The 16,036-nt window shown below is 45.5% G+C and overlaps 1 protein-coding gene across 1 annotated transcript in view; it reads left to right on the forward strand.

The window, feature by feature from the left end:
* Positions 1-1,519: 1,519 nt before the first annotated feature.
* EMP2 (epithelial membrane protein 2) overlaps positions 1,520-16,036 on the forward strand; it is a 34,734-nt gene continuing 20,217 nt past the window's right edge. The window contains exon 1 of the mRNA XM_035130700.3: positions 1,520-1,659. The gene's annotated coding sequence lies outside the window, so the exon portion shown is untranslated. The remainder of the gene's footprint in view (positions 1,660-16,036) is intronic.

Below are 16,036 nucleotides of genomic sequence, written 5' to 3' on the forward strand. Positions count from 1 at the left end.
TAGTCTTCTGAAACGGATTACATAATACCTGTAATGTTATTGCTTTATTCCCTTTGCAAATCGCCTTGAGGGTTTTCCCTTGAATAATCAAGTGATATATAAATTTTATGAAAGGAAATAAATAGAAGCAAAATAGATTGTCATCGCAGCACGTGCATTGTAAGGTACAAGTCCCTGCCCTGAGCACATTACAGTCTAGAAAAACAGGGGTGGATGCTAGAGTAGAGATTCCTGCATTGCAGGGGGTTGGACTAGATGACCACTGGGGTCCCTTCCAACTCTACAGTTCCATGAATCTATGATAGGTGCAGGTTAAACAGGAGACCAAAGATAGGATAATAAAGGCACAGGGCACAGTTTCTCAAACACCTTGACTTCACAGACCCCTTGATGAACAAATAAAGTCATTGTCGACCCCAAAGCCTTATCAATAAAAATTAAAGTATGTATTTTTTAAAATTAATATACAAGAAGGACATCAGAATTATTCTTTTTGTACTGTAAAAAAGAATGGGTTAAAAAAGTGAAACTCTGGATTGCCTTGGACTAGTCACTGCCTCTCAGCTGAGCCTACCTCGCAGGGTTGTTTTTGCGGGGATTAAATGAGGAGGGGGAGAACTGCACCTTGAACTTCTTGCAGGAAAAGGTGGGGGAATAAATGCAATAATTAAGTACTGTGTAAAATAGTACTACCAGTTGCCAGCAGCCATCAAAAACCTTTGAGGAAAAAGCTTTAGTCATCAGCGCCCATTAAGAAAATAACTGTTAATTATCCACCAGCCTTTTCAACAGACACCACACATGTTTCCAACTTGCATGCAAGAGATTCTTGGCTTTAGTTTTTTTAAAAAATGAAAGATTTCACTGAATGAAATCCAATTTTAAGTGATCTCAGTAGCTTGGGAGGTGGAACAGGTTTGTTGTGTGTGTGAAATTCAAAAATTAAAGTAATTTAGGGTGGGGTGTTTTTTGTTTGCTGTATTTTGTTGTATTTTAAAAATGCAGTTTGAAGCCAACACCTTTAAAAGATTATTTTTTAAAAAAATGCGATTAAGTACAATTTGAGGGAGGACGGGAGAGAAGACACTTTTAATTCAGCTCAGCAAAATGCAGAATGCTCATTGGTTTTTAAGAAGCTCAGCCAAGTTGCAGCTTAGAAAAACCTTCAGGAGAATGAAAGTTTCTCTAAAACTCTAGAGAAGGGGCAAAGCAGCGTGTTGCTGCACAATTCTTGGAGGGAACATCATATTTGCAACCATAAATCACAAGGCAAGGGAGAACATCTGGAACACAGTTTATTCCAGTGATGGGGCAGGAAACAAATCAATGCCCCTCTCCCAGTTTCCCAGTTATGGGAAAGATTTGGGAGTGGAGGTCGGTGGGTGAAATTTGCAGATCTGGGGAAGTTTAAATCTCTTTCTTCCCGCGCTCTCTGCAGAGAGTGAAGAGAGAGATTGGCACATTTGGAAGGGGGAAAAAAAATCATTTTCTTCCCCTCTCCCCCTTTTCCACACCCAGCTCGGATTCTGACATCACCAATTGCTCCAGAAGGAGGCGGCGGCCAAGGGCAGCCCTTCAAAACAAGCTGCACTTTCCGCCGCCTCGGCCAGCCCTGTGAAGAAAAGCCCAGCCAGCCTCAGTGGCTAACAACCCCAGCCGGTGAGTAGCCCAAACACACACACACACCTTGGAGGGAGTGGGAGGCTGGGACGGGGGACGGGAGGAAGAGATTTTAAGGGAAATTATGGATCCTTCTTTAAATGCAAAAAGGAAAAGGTTGGGAGCCGGATGTGAGAAGGAAGGGAAGAGATGCAGAAAAACGACCTAGGATCTTGGTGCGAATTAAGAGAGGAACTTTGCTAACAAAGGAGGCTGGAAAGGAAGGTGCGGAGAAGGTGATTTTAAATAACTTCAGCCGGAGCAATTCTTCCTCTTCCGCGCCGCCCTTTTAGCTTAGGGGTGCCTTCTTTCTGCTGCCGTTTGGGAGTGGGGGGGGGGGAGGACGCGTCTTAAAACCCTGCTTTTCCCCTTGCAATTTTTCCTTTTTTTGCACTGCGCTTATTTCAGATGCAAGGCAGGTAGGGGAGATCAAGGAGTGTTCGTGTGGGTCGGTCTAAAATGCAAAGTATATACCCCCCCCACCCCCGGTCTGAGAAAGAAGCAGCAAGCTTGGATTTTACAGAGCAGGGGGGGGGTTAAATCCGTTTCTTGCCTTTTTTTTTATAAAAAACCCCCCCACAAAGTTAGCACCGTCGGGCTTCTCCAGATTGGATGAAAGTAGATCTTTCTCTCGTGTGCGCGTTTTAAAAGTTGTTTCCTGGCATGTTTCCCTGGAATTGAGCCCCCACACGGGTGGCCGGCATTTCTTGTGGGTTGTCGACTGTCTCCCCTCTAGTGGGGCGAAAGGGGATTACTGCTGGATTCAGCCGAGTTTTTCACCACACGTCGGTTTTCGCTTTGGGGTTGCGTCTTGGCTTGCTTTGCATTTTTAACCTGCAGGCGGGCGCGTGCGTCAGCTAAGTGTAAATTCTGCTTCGTGGCTTTATTATTACCCACACGAGGGCCATCATCATAGCTGAGCAACAAGCAGCTCGTGGATGGCTTGCAAAAAGTCCCAGGTTCAGATCCTGTCAAACTCCAGTTAAGAAAGGATCAAGGAACCAGAGGGAGAGGCCTCAGAGTCAGGGCATCGGTGGGCCTTGCCCATTATTGCCTGCACTGGCTGGCAGCAGCAGCTCTGCAGGGCTTCAGGCAAGGGAGTCTTTTTCCAGCTCTACCTGGTAGCGCCAGGTGTGGAACCTTGGACTTATTTGCATGGAAAGCAGATGCTGAATTACTCCCCCCACCCCCGGAATCGAATCTCCTAAATGCAAAGCAGTAGCTGAACAAAGGACATTTATGCTCATCCCAGCTGCTGTGAGTCTCCCAGGATTGACACCGCAAGTGGCTAGAATATATGCCTGTGGCAAGGTGGAGGGGTGGCCTGGCATGCTTCCCTCCCCTCCCCAAAGAGAAGTCATTTGCATATTGAAACAAGTCATTTGCATATTGAACCAATTCCATCGCTATGGGGATCGGTTTCAGGAGGGTGCAAAATGTAATGCATAGATCTATCCACATTTAGGTTAAAAAAACCAACCGACCACAGTTCTCATGCACACTCAGCTCACATTCAAAGCAAATGATTCCCCCCCCCCGAAGAATCCTGGGAAATTTAGTTGCCCCCTCACCGATCTACAGTTCCCAGCACCCTTGCCAAATGGCGGTTTTCATGATTCCTTGGAGGAAGTCATGTGCTTTAAATGTGCATTAAGTTTATTGTGTGGATCTGTCCAGTTGCTTCATATCTGGAAATTTGTGAATGCACTTAAAAGGGGTGGGGGGTGGGAGAACCCCCTTATGATTGTATGAACATATGAAACCATTGTTAACATTTTGGCCAGCCTCGTAGAACCGTATTTTGTATGCTAACGTTAAGAAGAATGTCATGTTCCCCATCTGCTTGGAACAGGTCTTAAGGACAGCTTAAAAGGCAATTCTTTTTATTTACTAGACATCTAAAGGTCTCTAAGTGACTAACAAACAATTTAAAAGCCTACTCCCAAATAAATTTTACCAGTAACACCATTCATTTTAAAAAACTGTATTTCTATGTGTGTGGATTAGACATGCTGTCTGCTCACCCACCCAAAGGGGATGGAGTGGGCTGGAGGCTGAATCAATAAGAAATCCTTGTTGGTACAGATTTCTTTGAAAAGAAGCTTTTGTGGTGCCCTCGAGATGCTTGCCGAACCATCCCTGTGACTGGTTCTGCGGATGCAAATCCTGCAAGATCGAGCAAACGAAACTCAAGAGACTATCCATGTCAAAATGGTTGGCATGAATCAGGCCACAAATGAGCACTGGTGCATATTTAGAAGTTTTGGTGGTTGTTGTACCTGCGTCTCGAAGAGGAATTTTAGAGGAGCTCGATTTCAAGAGCACTTAGCTGATTTCACAACTTGTTTAGCATTTGGAGTATTTTGAATAAGGAGCCTGTGGCAAGGCGTTAAAAGCAGTATCATACCAAATCAAAGAGTCATGGCTTCCCCCAAAGAATTCTGGGAGATGTAGTTTAAGGGTGCTGAGAGTTCTTAGGAGACTGCCTAGTCCCCTCATAGAGCTACGATACCCTGGGAAGAAGGATTGGTTGTTAAACCACTCTGGGAATTGTAGCACTGGGAGGGGGGATAGGGAATCTCCTAACAAGTTTAAGCACCTTTAACATACTACAGCTCCCAGGATTCTTTGGAGAAAGCCGTGACTATTTAACGTGGAGTCGTAGTGCTTTAAATATGTGAATGGGGCCAGAATCTAGAATGCTGAACTACCAATCAGAACGAATTTGGAATGCCAAACAGCCAATTAGAGGGAAAGTGATGAAGTGCATTATATTTCTGCACAAATCGACGGGGAGAGGCATTTATTTATTTGCAATAAGAATATCTATAATATAAGGGGTGGAGAATCATGGCGGTGTAGACTGAAATCATGAATACACCGTTGGATGATAAAATACTGAGCAGATGACTGGCACGGAATCAAATTCTCAAAAAAAACCCCACTAACTTGGTGAAACAAAAAGGTTTGCCATAGGGGCCAGAATATCAACACTGCAGGTGTTTGTCTGATTTTTATAGAAACATTGTTCCAAAATGCTACATATGCTTTATGGTGCTGCTGCTGTGCTTTTAAAATAACACAGTGTTTTGGAATGGAAATGAAGAGGTTCAGTGGTTATGTTGAGCAAGTATTGTCCCAGATGCATACAATTTATCAGGGATAACAGCTGGGCCATACTTGACACTTTTCAATCTCAAGTTGTTGAGGTTTTTTTTTTTTTGATAGTGTCAAGGGATTGAATGTGAGGCTTTGGGACTGCGTAGGAATCCTTCCTCTTTAATTCCAAGTGGAAAATCTGCAGCTTGTTTCTCTCTGCACATGCCCAGAGGCACTATTATTTACGGTATTATAGCCAACTTCACCTGAACCTGCTTCTTTAAGGAAAGGGTGTGTAGCTAAGGAGGGGAGGCGGCTGTGCTTAATGGGTGTGGCTAAAGGGGGAGTGGCAGTGGAGATGGAGGGGGGGGGTCAAAGGAGACGTGTGAATTTGAGAACTTCACAGAATTTGAGAAGTTCTGTATAAGGCAGTTTCCTGCGATATATGCGGAGTTAGCCACTGGTCCATCTAACTGAGGGCTGTCTACACTGACTGGCAGCAGCTCCCAAGGGTTTTAGAGAGGAAGTCTCTCTCAGCCCTGCTTGGAGAAGCCTGGGTTTGAACTTGAGACCTTCTGCATGAAAAACAGGAGCTGTAGCACTGAGCTACAGCCCTTCCCAGCATCCAGCTCTCTCACAGGAGGGAATTTATCCAGGGAGGGAATCGCATTCAAGCAGAAATCTCTTCTGGCGGATCCAAATTGTGTGCATTCGAGGGTGGCAGCCACACAAATATTTGCTCTGCGCTGTCCCCGGTGGTTCGGTTCCAAGGGGAAGAAGGTACAGCACCTGTCGGCGAGGCTGAGGTCAAGGGAAGGGCTGTCGCTCAGAAGCAGAAGCCCTCTGGTTCAGTCCTGAGGACTAGGAATCTTCTTCTTTGGCGATCCCTCGTAGCCGAGTGAGATGGTCTTCTGTGGAGGCCAATTCTGGATCCACACGTCCACAGTGGGGACATAGGTTTCTGGGCAGGAGTTGATCATGATGAGAGTTTGCCAAGCGTGTCTTCCTCTTAGCACGTCCTGAGTTTGAGTGTCTTCAAAGCCCATGACACCTTTGCTAAAGGCTGTTCTCCAATTGTAGCGCTCGCAGGCCAATTCCGAGCCTGAAACCCTGGAGAGCCTCTGCCAGTCCGTGTAGACAATATGGAGCTAGATGGATGAAGGGTTTGACTTAGCGGAAGGCAGTATCCTATTGGACAGGTCCCTGCCCTGAGGAACTTGCAATTGTTTTGATAGCTATGGCCATTCCGGGGGTGGGGGTGGGAATCTTTGGGAAAGCGTGCCTTGGTTTGGGAACGCTTTGGTTTTGGAACGGACTTCCGGAACGGATTAAGTTTGAGAACCAAGGTAGCACTGAATATCGTTTTCCACAACATATACCCATACCTGCCAAGTCCCGGACTGCAGAATCCGGGACCGGCAGCCGCATGACACCAGAAGTTGCGTCTACGCTTTGCCCATCTATGGGCACCAAAAATGGCCGGCGCCGGCAACGGAAGTCACATCTATGCATGTCCGGAAGTGCGTAGACGCAACTTCCGGTGTCGCTCTGCCCATCTATGGGCACCAAAAATGGCCGCCGCCGACACCGGAAGTTGTGTCTACGCATGTCCAGAAGTGCATAGACGCGACTTCCAGTGTCAGCGGCAGCCATTTTTTGTGCCCATAGATGGGCAAAGCAGGGAAAAAAATTATGGCTGCTGGCAGGAGAATATAAGGGAGAATAACGGGAGACGAAGAAATACGGGGGACCGCCGGGAAATGGTATGAAAAAACGGGGTTTCCCGGGGAAAACGGGGTACTTGCCAGCTATGTATACCCCCTGTACCTTGGTATATGCCGTCTTGTACACATCACTCGGCTGCAGAACTGTGCCGCAAATTTTGCAGAAGTGTGAATGTCAAAAGCCGCCTGCATTTCGATTCGTGAGTTGTTTTGGAAAGTACGAATTAAGTCAGTTTGCCTTTGATTGCAAACTGAATTGAATTTCCCCACCTTCTCCCCTCCCTGGTCTCCCTTAACCTGCTTTTTAAAGAAGTCCTAAGCACTGCAGGGTCACAAGGGCCGGGGCTAAAACTTTGCGCGAACTCTGCCCAAACCCCGTTTCCTGAAAGTGCCATCTTAGGTGAGCCAAGGGGCCGAGGGCTTGCAAGGCATGGGAAAGTTTTGCTAAGAATCGCACAGCTGTCATCGGCCATGACTCTGCCGTGGCTGGCTGAGGGGCAGAAGTCAGGCACACCCCAAAGTTGAACAGAGCATAGTGGAGAGAGAGAGAGAGAAAATGCCACTCAGGATCTTGACAGACGGTCGCTTCCCCGCCCGGTTATCCTGTGGATGAACTGCTCCTTTGCTCCCGTCAAGTTCGTGAGTCAACCTTCGAAATGGGAATAAAAAAATAAAAAATTTCTTCCAGTAGCACCTTAGAGACCAACTAAGTTTGTCATAGGTATGAGCTTTCGTGTGCATGCACACTTCTTCAGATACACTGAAACAGAAGGGATGGGAGTCTCGGGGCCAACAAGCGAGGAAAGAGCTACGCTTTGGGAATTAGTGGCACATCCGACAATGACGTGGTTTTGTCCTCAGAATATTGCGGTGGCTGATTTAATGTGTTTAATCAGAGGAAAACAATTGCTGACATTTATTAAGGGTTGGGAACCTTCTTACGGACTTGTTGCATGGAAGAAGAAAAATGAGCTCGTAATATCTGGATTTGAAGATGGAAAAATATTGGCTTGTAGAAAATAGAATAGTTGGATGTCCAATTTGAGTGGATACTTTGAATAAGTTACTATATTTAGCCGACAGACAGAGAATTAGAAGCCTTTTCATATTTTTCTTCTCTCTCTCTTATTTTTTAAAAATTATTTGCTTTATTAACAATCTCATATCATATGACACATTTCATACAGCATACCTCGTATAACATATACATATGTATTGTACATCTTCTTGAGTAAACATATATATAAACCGTGTAAGCAAAAACCATATAAAAGTAGTATTCTGTTTACTTACATAAATTAAACTAAATTTTATTTTTACTATCTTTTGTTGTCTTATCTATTTATTAACATGAATTAAAGAAAGAAAAAACCAAAAAGAGAGAGAGAAAGGTGTAGTTTGACTTCCTATCATTTCCCGGTGTATAACCTTATTCTAGTAATGAATATACCTAACATTATTGAGTTATTCTTTATATTCCTTCTAATACATTCTTACAACAGTTAGTACCTTTTGACTTATTTCTCATATGTTTCACTATATCATAGAATCATAGAGTTGGAAGAGACCACAAGGGCCATCCAGTCCAACCCCCTGCCAAGCAGGAAACACCATCAAAGCATTCCTGACAGATGGCTGTCAAGCCTCTGCTTAAAGACCTCCAATGAAGGAGACTCCACCACACTCCTTGGCAGCAAATTCCACTGCTGAACAGCTCTTACTGTCAGGAAGTTCTTACTAATGTTTAGGTGGAATCTTCTTTCTTTTAGCTTGAATCCATTGTTCCGTGTCCGCTTCTCTGGAGCAGCAGAAAACAACCTTTCTCCCTCCTCTATATGACATCCTTTCATATATTTGAATATGGCTATCATATCACCCCTTAACCTTCTCTTCTCCAGGCTAAACATACCCAGCTCCCTAAGCCGTTCTTCATAAGGCATTGTTTCCAGGCCTTTGACCATTTTGGTTACCCTCTTCTGGACACGCTGCCATAGACATTATACCACTGTTATAATTTCATAAATATTTCTTAAATTCATCCCATTTTTGTACGAATACTTGTCTTGTGTTGCCTCTCAAGCTATTGCGCCATTTCTACATATTCCTGTAATTTATTTTGCCGGTCCTCACTCTCTTTTCTTTTTCTTTTCCCTTCTCTTTGCTCCTGTTTCTTTTAGATCAAGTTTTAAAATCATTCCTTTTATTCTGGTGTGTTATAAAAAAGATACTTGGTGTTGAGTATAAACCTTTGTATATCTTTTCACCAGCATCAATAGAAATTAAACGTTTTGGGGAAGAGAATATTGTGGTAGGTTCTGGATCCGGAACCTCCCTCCCTATCACACCAATTTTTAGTTATCTTAAAAACCCCATCGGCATTAGCTCAATGTAGGGGACCCTTGCAACACCTGCAGCTCTTTTATGGCGGAACGGAATATTGCAGAACCTAGTGTTCACCAGAGATTTTGGACTACAATTCCCATCAGCCCCTAGTTCAATATACAGGACAGAAGATTGCAGAGTGATGGAGCTGTGGATGGCGGACGTTTCAAGCTGGAAGAAAAGGAGAGTGCCACAGGCCTATGATGGAAATGTGGCAGCTCAGAAAGTGGTCTTCTACTGAGTCAGATCATTGATCCATCTAGCTCAGTATTGTCTACACCAGGGGTGGCCAACTCCCAAGAGACTGCGATCTACTCACAGTTAAAAACTGGCAGTAATCTACCCCCTTTTTGGGGGGTTCAGGTCAAAGTTGTTGGGCTTTTTTTGCGGAAGAGGAAGGCCCGTTCTTTAGGGCAGTGTTTCTCAACCAGTGTGCCTCCAGATGTTTTGGGACTACAACTCCCATCATCCCTAGCTAGCAAGACCAGTAGTCAGGAATGATGGGAGTTGTAGTCCCAAAACATCTGGAGGCACACTGGTTGAGAAACACTGCTTTAGGGGTTCAGGTCAAAGTTGTTGCGTTCTTTTTATGGGCTGCAGGGCTAAAATGTTTAGCTTTTTTTCTTCTCTTTTTCTTGGAGGTGAAATAAATTACCTGCTAAAGGGAGGGGAGGGGGTCGAAAGCTCAGCGGAGCGGAAAGGTTTTATTGTTTGTTATTGTATGGTTGTATGTTGTGAAAGTAAGAAAATAATAAGAATTTATTATTTAAAAAATGTTTAGCTTTTTTAGGGGAGCCAAAGTTCTTGGGCTTCTTTGGGGGGGTTAGCCAGTGATCTACCAGTGATCTACTACAAATGTACAGTGATCTACCGGTAGATCACGATCTACCTGTTGGACATGCCTGGTGTACACTGTGTCCTGTTCTGGGCAACACAATTTAAGAAGGATGTCGACAAGCTGGAACGTGTGCAGAGGAGGGCAACCAAGAGGATCAAGGATCTGGAAACCAAGCCTTGTGAGGAACAGTTGAGGGAGCTGGGTATGTTTAGCCTGGAAAAGAGGAGCCTGGGAGGAGATAGCATTGCCATCTTCAAATATCTTAAGGGCTGTCACGTGGAAGAAGGAGCAAGCTTGTTTTCTCCTGTTCTGGAGGGCAGGACCTGAACTAATAGCTTCAAGTTACAAGAAAGGAGATTCCGACTAAACACCAGGAAGAACTTTCAGACAGTAAGAGCTGTTTGACAGTGGAACGGACTTCCTCAGGAAGTTGTGGCCTCTCCTTCCTTGGAGGTTTTTAAACAGATGTTGGATGGCCATCTGTCATGGATGCTTTGAGATTCCTGCATTGCAGGGGGTTGGACTAGATGAGCCTTGGGATTCCTTCCAACTCTACAGTTCCATGACTGGCAGTGACTTTCTGGGATTTCGGACAGGGGTCTCCACCAGCTGCACCTGGAGACTTGGGACTTCCTGCACTGCAAAGCACAGGCTCTTCCACTAAACTCCAGTCCTTTCCTTAAAATTAAAGGAGGATAAACCACTGAGCCTAGGACTTGCTGATCAGAAGGTCGGCGGTTCGAATCCCTGTGACGGGGTGAGCTCCCGTTGCTTGGTCCCAGCTCCTGCCAACCTAGCAGTTCGAAAGCATGTCAAAATGCAAGTAGATAAATAGGAACCGCTACAGCGGGAAGGTAAATGGCGTTTCCATGTGCTGCTCTGGTTTGCCAGAAGCGGCTTTGTCATGCTGGCCACATGACCTGGAAGCTATACGCCGGCTCCCTCGGCCAATAATGCGAGATGAGCGTGCAACCCCAGAGTCGGTCACGACTGGACCTAATGGTCAGGGGTCCCTTTACCTTTTTACCTAGTCCTCATGGTTCTCGGTCAAGGGTTAAATGAAACAGGAGCACAGGGAATCAGCATGCACCTTTGCTCCATCTTGCTCAGAAATGTCTACATGAGACCACATAACACCAATCCTGAAAGACCTACATTGGCTCCCAGTACGTTTCTGAGCACAATTCAAAGTGTTGGTGCTGACTTTTAAAGCCCTAAACGGCCTCGGCCCAGTATACCTGAAGGAGCGTCTCCACCCCCCATCATTGAGCCCAGACACTGAGGTCCAGCACTGAGGTCCAGCGTGAGGTTACAGGGAACCAGGCAGAGGGCCTTCTCGGTGGTGGCGCCCGCCCTGTGCAACGCCCTCCCATCAGATGTCAAAGAAAAAAACAACTATATGACATTTAGAAGACATCTGAAGGCAGCCCTGGTTAGGGAAGTTTTTAATGACTGATGTTTTAATGTATTTTTAATCTTTTGTTGGAAGCCGCCCAGAGTGGCTGGGGAAACCCAGACAGATGGGCGGGGTAGAAATATAGTATTATTATTATTATTTATTACACTGAATGACAGTGGCTTTCCGGGATTTCAGACAGCAAGCTTTCCCAATCCTACCCAGAGATGCTGGGAACCGAACCCGTGACCCACTGCATGCAGGGCAGTTGCTCTACCACTGAACCACGGCCTGTCCACAAATGCCATCCTACGTTTGTGGGTTTTGAGGGGGAGCTTTCCCAAGGCCCTCTTTAAAACTGCTCCCTTTCCCTTATGGGGTATTCCAGAGCTCTTATAGAGTCCTTAAGTGGGTTACCTATCAGTAGGAGAAAAATAACAGAGGCCAACCAGAGTATATTGAGAAGCAAAGCGGCTAGTAAACCTGATCTTTATTGAAGGAAAATTAACTGTTGCAATAGGGTCCCCACTCACCACACGCAGGAGGGTGGAGAACCCAGAACAATGGTGCGCAAGCTCTTATACAGACTTGAAATTGCCCGCCCTGTAGCCCAAGACCACCCCCTTAAAACATCATACATACATCACAGAAGGAGGCGGTCTACAGCCAGGATACCTGATAATGATCACTGATTGCATTACCTGAGCAGCCTGGCCATTCTTTTGTGGCCATTTACTTTAGTTCCTGAATCCAGGTCGCAGGCTCACCCTGTTCATACATAAATATGCCCTTAAGGCAGGATTTGCAAGCAAAAAGACAATGGGAAGGCTTTCCTCATTTGCCTCCCTTACTGCAGAGGAATATTTGAGGTCAATGGGAGAGTCGGAACGGCTTCAGGATTGCTCTCCCATACTTTTTCAGACACATGGTTCATATATTTAGATAGGTGTGGCTTTATGAATATTTAGTCTATATTTGAGACCTTGAAATTTTTATAACACTCTTTTGCAAACTCCCTTTAACGGATTTATTTTTTTTTACTTTCTGCAAGGCCAGGATATTTCTCCCCAGTTTCGTCTGTCCCTCCACAGCATGGCGTGGAGAGGGAAAGTTGGAGTTTGGTTTGGAACAAAGCACTTGGGTTTTCCTTTCGGCAGGCCAAGGCAGGAAGCTGAATAGCTGTTGAACAAACGGGTACACAATAGGCAGGGGTCAAAAAGTTTGCCCTGAATGGAGCAGGGGCCACTCGAGGGTGGGCTGGGGGTACAGTTTGAGAGAGAAGCAGAAGGCATTTGCAGCCCTGATTGTCCAAGGTGGGAGACTTGGTACCAGCTCATCCATTTGCCAATCCCAAACTAAGACACAGGCCTTGTTCCTCCTGCTCAAATGTCTCCCTTAGAAAAAGGGAATACGGGCCCTCAGCTGGGTGTTTTAGGGTTGGGTCAAGGTTTACTGAATTTACAAAGCCCTTCCCACAACAGAAAAATCCTGAAGCAACCGGAATGAAACCCAGGAATGAAAAAAAAGACAAAGATATATAGACCCCAAACAACCAGCCATGGATACCGGCCAAATTCCTGGGAAAACAGAAATGGTGAAAAGTTGGTACCATAAAACCATAGAATTGTAGGGTTGAAAGGGGATCCCAAAAATCATCTAGTCCAACCCCCTGCAATGCAGGAATCTCCACTAGATCATACACGATAGCTGACCTTTGCTTAAAAACCTCCGACAAAGGAGAGTTCGCCACCTCCCTAGGGAGTCTATTCCACTGTCCAACAACCCTCACTGTCAGAAAGTTCTTCCAAATGTTTGGTTAGAGTCATTTTTCTTGTCATTTGAATCTATTGGTTTGGTTTCTACCCTCTGGAACAGCATAGAACAGGCATCCCCAAACTGCGGCCCTCCAGATGTTTTGGCCTACAACTCCCATGATCCTTAGCTAAGAGGACCAGTGGTCAGGGATGATGGGAATTGTAGTCCAAAACATCTGGAGGGCCGAAGTTTGGGAATGCTTGTCATAGAATCATAGAATTGTAGCTGGAAGGGACCCTGAGGGCCATCTAGTCCGACCCTCTGCAATGCAGGAATTTGCAGCTGTCCCATACAGGGATCGAACCTGCAACCTTGGCGTTATCAGCACCTCACTCTAACCAAATTACCGGTAGCTATCCAGGATCACAGAACCCATTTTGGGTACCGCAATCTTGTGCACTCATGAACCACCCTCTTGCCCCCCCCCCCCCAAGCACTGTGGTGTTTGCCCATTCTTTGTGGATATGTTTGTATTGGGGGAGAGAAAGGGTTAATATGCTGACCAATAAGAAAGCCTGGGGGCGGAGCCTACCTGATTTTGAGGCTCAGCCCAGAGGTTTTGACAGTTCAGTTGGTTCTTTTGGGGTGGGGGAGATTATAGAGGAGTCAGAGTGAGTGAGAGGCAGGGACAAGGCTGAGAGGGAATAGAGTGACGGCGTTTCGAATATATTTCAAAACTTGTTTGTGTTTGAAATAAACTTTAATCTTCATCGTTAGCTCTACCTGACTGAGACTCAATACTTCACCAGGGAACCCTGGTTTTCCCCCACAAAATTGGTGGCAGTGGAAGAATAAAAAAATTGGATGATGTGCCATATCTCTGAGAGTGATTGCTTCCCTGTGAGCTGGTGATCTGCATTTTGTCTGAGCTGAAACAGCTTTGTCCATTCATCGTACCACTGAAGGATCCTGACAGTAAGAGCTGTTCGGCAGTGGAATTTGCTGCCAAGGAGTGTGGTGGAGTCTCCTTCTTTGGAGGTCTTCAAGCAGAGGCTTGACAGGCATATGTCAAGAATGCTTTGATGGTGTTTCCTGCTCGGCAGGGGGTTGGACTGGATGGCCCTTGTGATCTCTTCCAACTCTATGATTCTATGATCCCAGATACTGAAATTGAAATACCTGTCACTGACTGAATATTGAATACTCCCCTATAAATCCTGATCCTATACAATGTTCTTCAGCAGATCCAGGTTTCTCTGGCCACAGCTGAGATTACTATTTGGAATAAGACCTATTTGAATAGTTTCCGAAGAGGCCTGTCAAAGCTATTTTGACATATTTTCACATATCCTTCCAGTTCGCATTCCTTATCTCATTCCTTCTCTGGGCTGTTTTGACAGATTGTGTACCGCTATTTCCCAGGGGGAGAAGGGCATCTGGCTGGACTTTTGTCGGAAACAGAATGCTTTGGTCTGGTCCAAGAAGGCAGTTCTTAGGTTAAGACTGTCTTCCTCAGACTGGCGGAACTTGAGGGCTCAGGCCAAGGCAGGGACTTGACTTTTACACCATTATACCGGCCAAAGGGTATCTTGCAGAATTTCCATGGCGGGGATCGAGAGAGACCCGGGCCTCCTCCAGACCATTGCTATTTTCTGGGATGCCAGCGGATACCAGGAAATTAGTTTTGTGCAATTGAAGCAGATTAGAGTGCTCTGTCGCCTTAGTCGCAGGCATATTCAAAGTCCATTTTAGGGGCCTAAGCCGGCCCGCCGGTCGGTTTAATCAGGCCCCTGTGGCAGTTTACTTCCTGGGGTAAAATCCTAAAAAAAACCCTCAACAACTTCAATCCTAAAAGAAGCTCAACAACATCAATCCTGTTATTGAGCTTTTTTATTATTTTACCCCAATCTTTACAAAAGCTCAACAACTTTGGTCGGCCCTTTGGTCGGCCAACACGGCCCTTCACGTCATCAAATCTTGCCCTCTTTGAAAAAAGTTTGGACACCACTGATTTTTTGCTGTTAGGAAAGTGACAGGGAAATGCATTGAAAAGTGGAGAGTGGATGAATGGCCAATGGGAAGACGTTAAAGAAAAAACCCGGGATGGGCGCTCATTATAGCAAATTAGTATATTATATAGTATAGTATATTATATATATTATATTATATAGTATAGTATAGTATATTAGTATATTATATAGTATATTAGTATATTATAGCAAATTAGTAACTATAGCAAATTAGTAAAGGTAAAGGGACCCCTGACCATTAGGTCCAGTCGTGACCGACTCTGGGGTTGCGCGCTCATCTCGCATTATTGGCCGAGGGAGCCGGCGTATAGCTTCCAGGTCATGTGGCCAGCATGACAAAGCCGCTTCTGGCAAACCAGAGCAGCACATGGAAACGCCGTTTCCCTTCCCGCTGTAGCGGTTCCTATTTATCTACTTGCATTTTGACATGCTTTCGAACTGCTAGGTTGGCAGGAGCTGGGACCAAGCAACGGGAGCTCACCCCGTCACAGGGATTCGAACCGCCGACCTTCTGATCAGCAAGCCCTAGGCTCAGTGGTTTAGCCCACAGCGCCACCTGGGTCCCTAGCAAATCAGTACAGATGCATAATAAGGCAGGTTGTAATCTAACCCCTTCATAAACCAGGTGCAAGAAAATTAGGATGAATGTTCAACAAATAAGACACCTGGGAGAGCCCCTTGTACTACTCTGCACTAGGTTTCTCCAAGTCAGGCATCCCCAGACTTCGGCCCTCTAGATGTTTTGGACTACAATTCGCATCTTCCCTGACCACTGGTCCTGTTAGCTAGGGATCATGGGAGTTGTAGGCCAAAACATCTGGAGGGCCGCAGTTTGGGGATGCCTGCTCTAAGTGCAGAGTTAGAGAAAGAATGTTCCTTCACACTTTTGCTTGCTCTGTATTTTGTTAATATATATCAATTAATTCCCCCATTGCAAAAATGCAATCTTACCTGCCGAACTGAAGCTCACTTTAGCAAAATATCTCTCCAGGTTTTCCACTGATAAGATCCTATTCAGTGGGTTGTTGTTGTTGTTGAGTTGAGTCGTTTAGTCGTGTCCGACTCTTTGTGACGCCAGCTACTCCTGTCTTCCACTGCCTCCCGTAGTTTGGTCAAACTCATGTTGGTAGCTTTGAGAACACTGTCCAACCAT

This window comes from Zootoca vivipara, chromosome 13 (genome assembly GCF_965207765.1).
Source record: "Zootoca vivipara chromosome 13, rZooViv2.hap1.1, whole genome shotgun sequence".
NCBI classification, from domain to species: domain Eukaryota; kingdom Metazoa; phylum Chordata; class Lepidosauria; order Squamata; family Lacertidae; genus Zootoca; species Zootoca vivipara.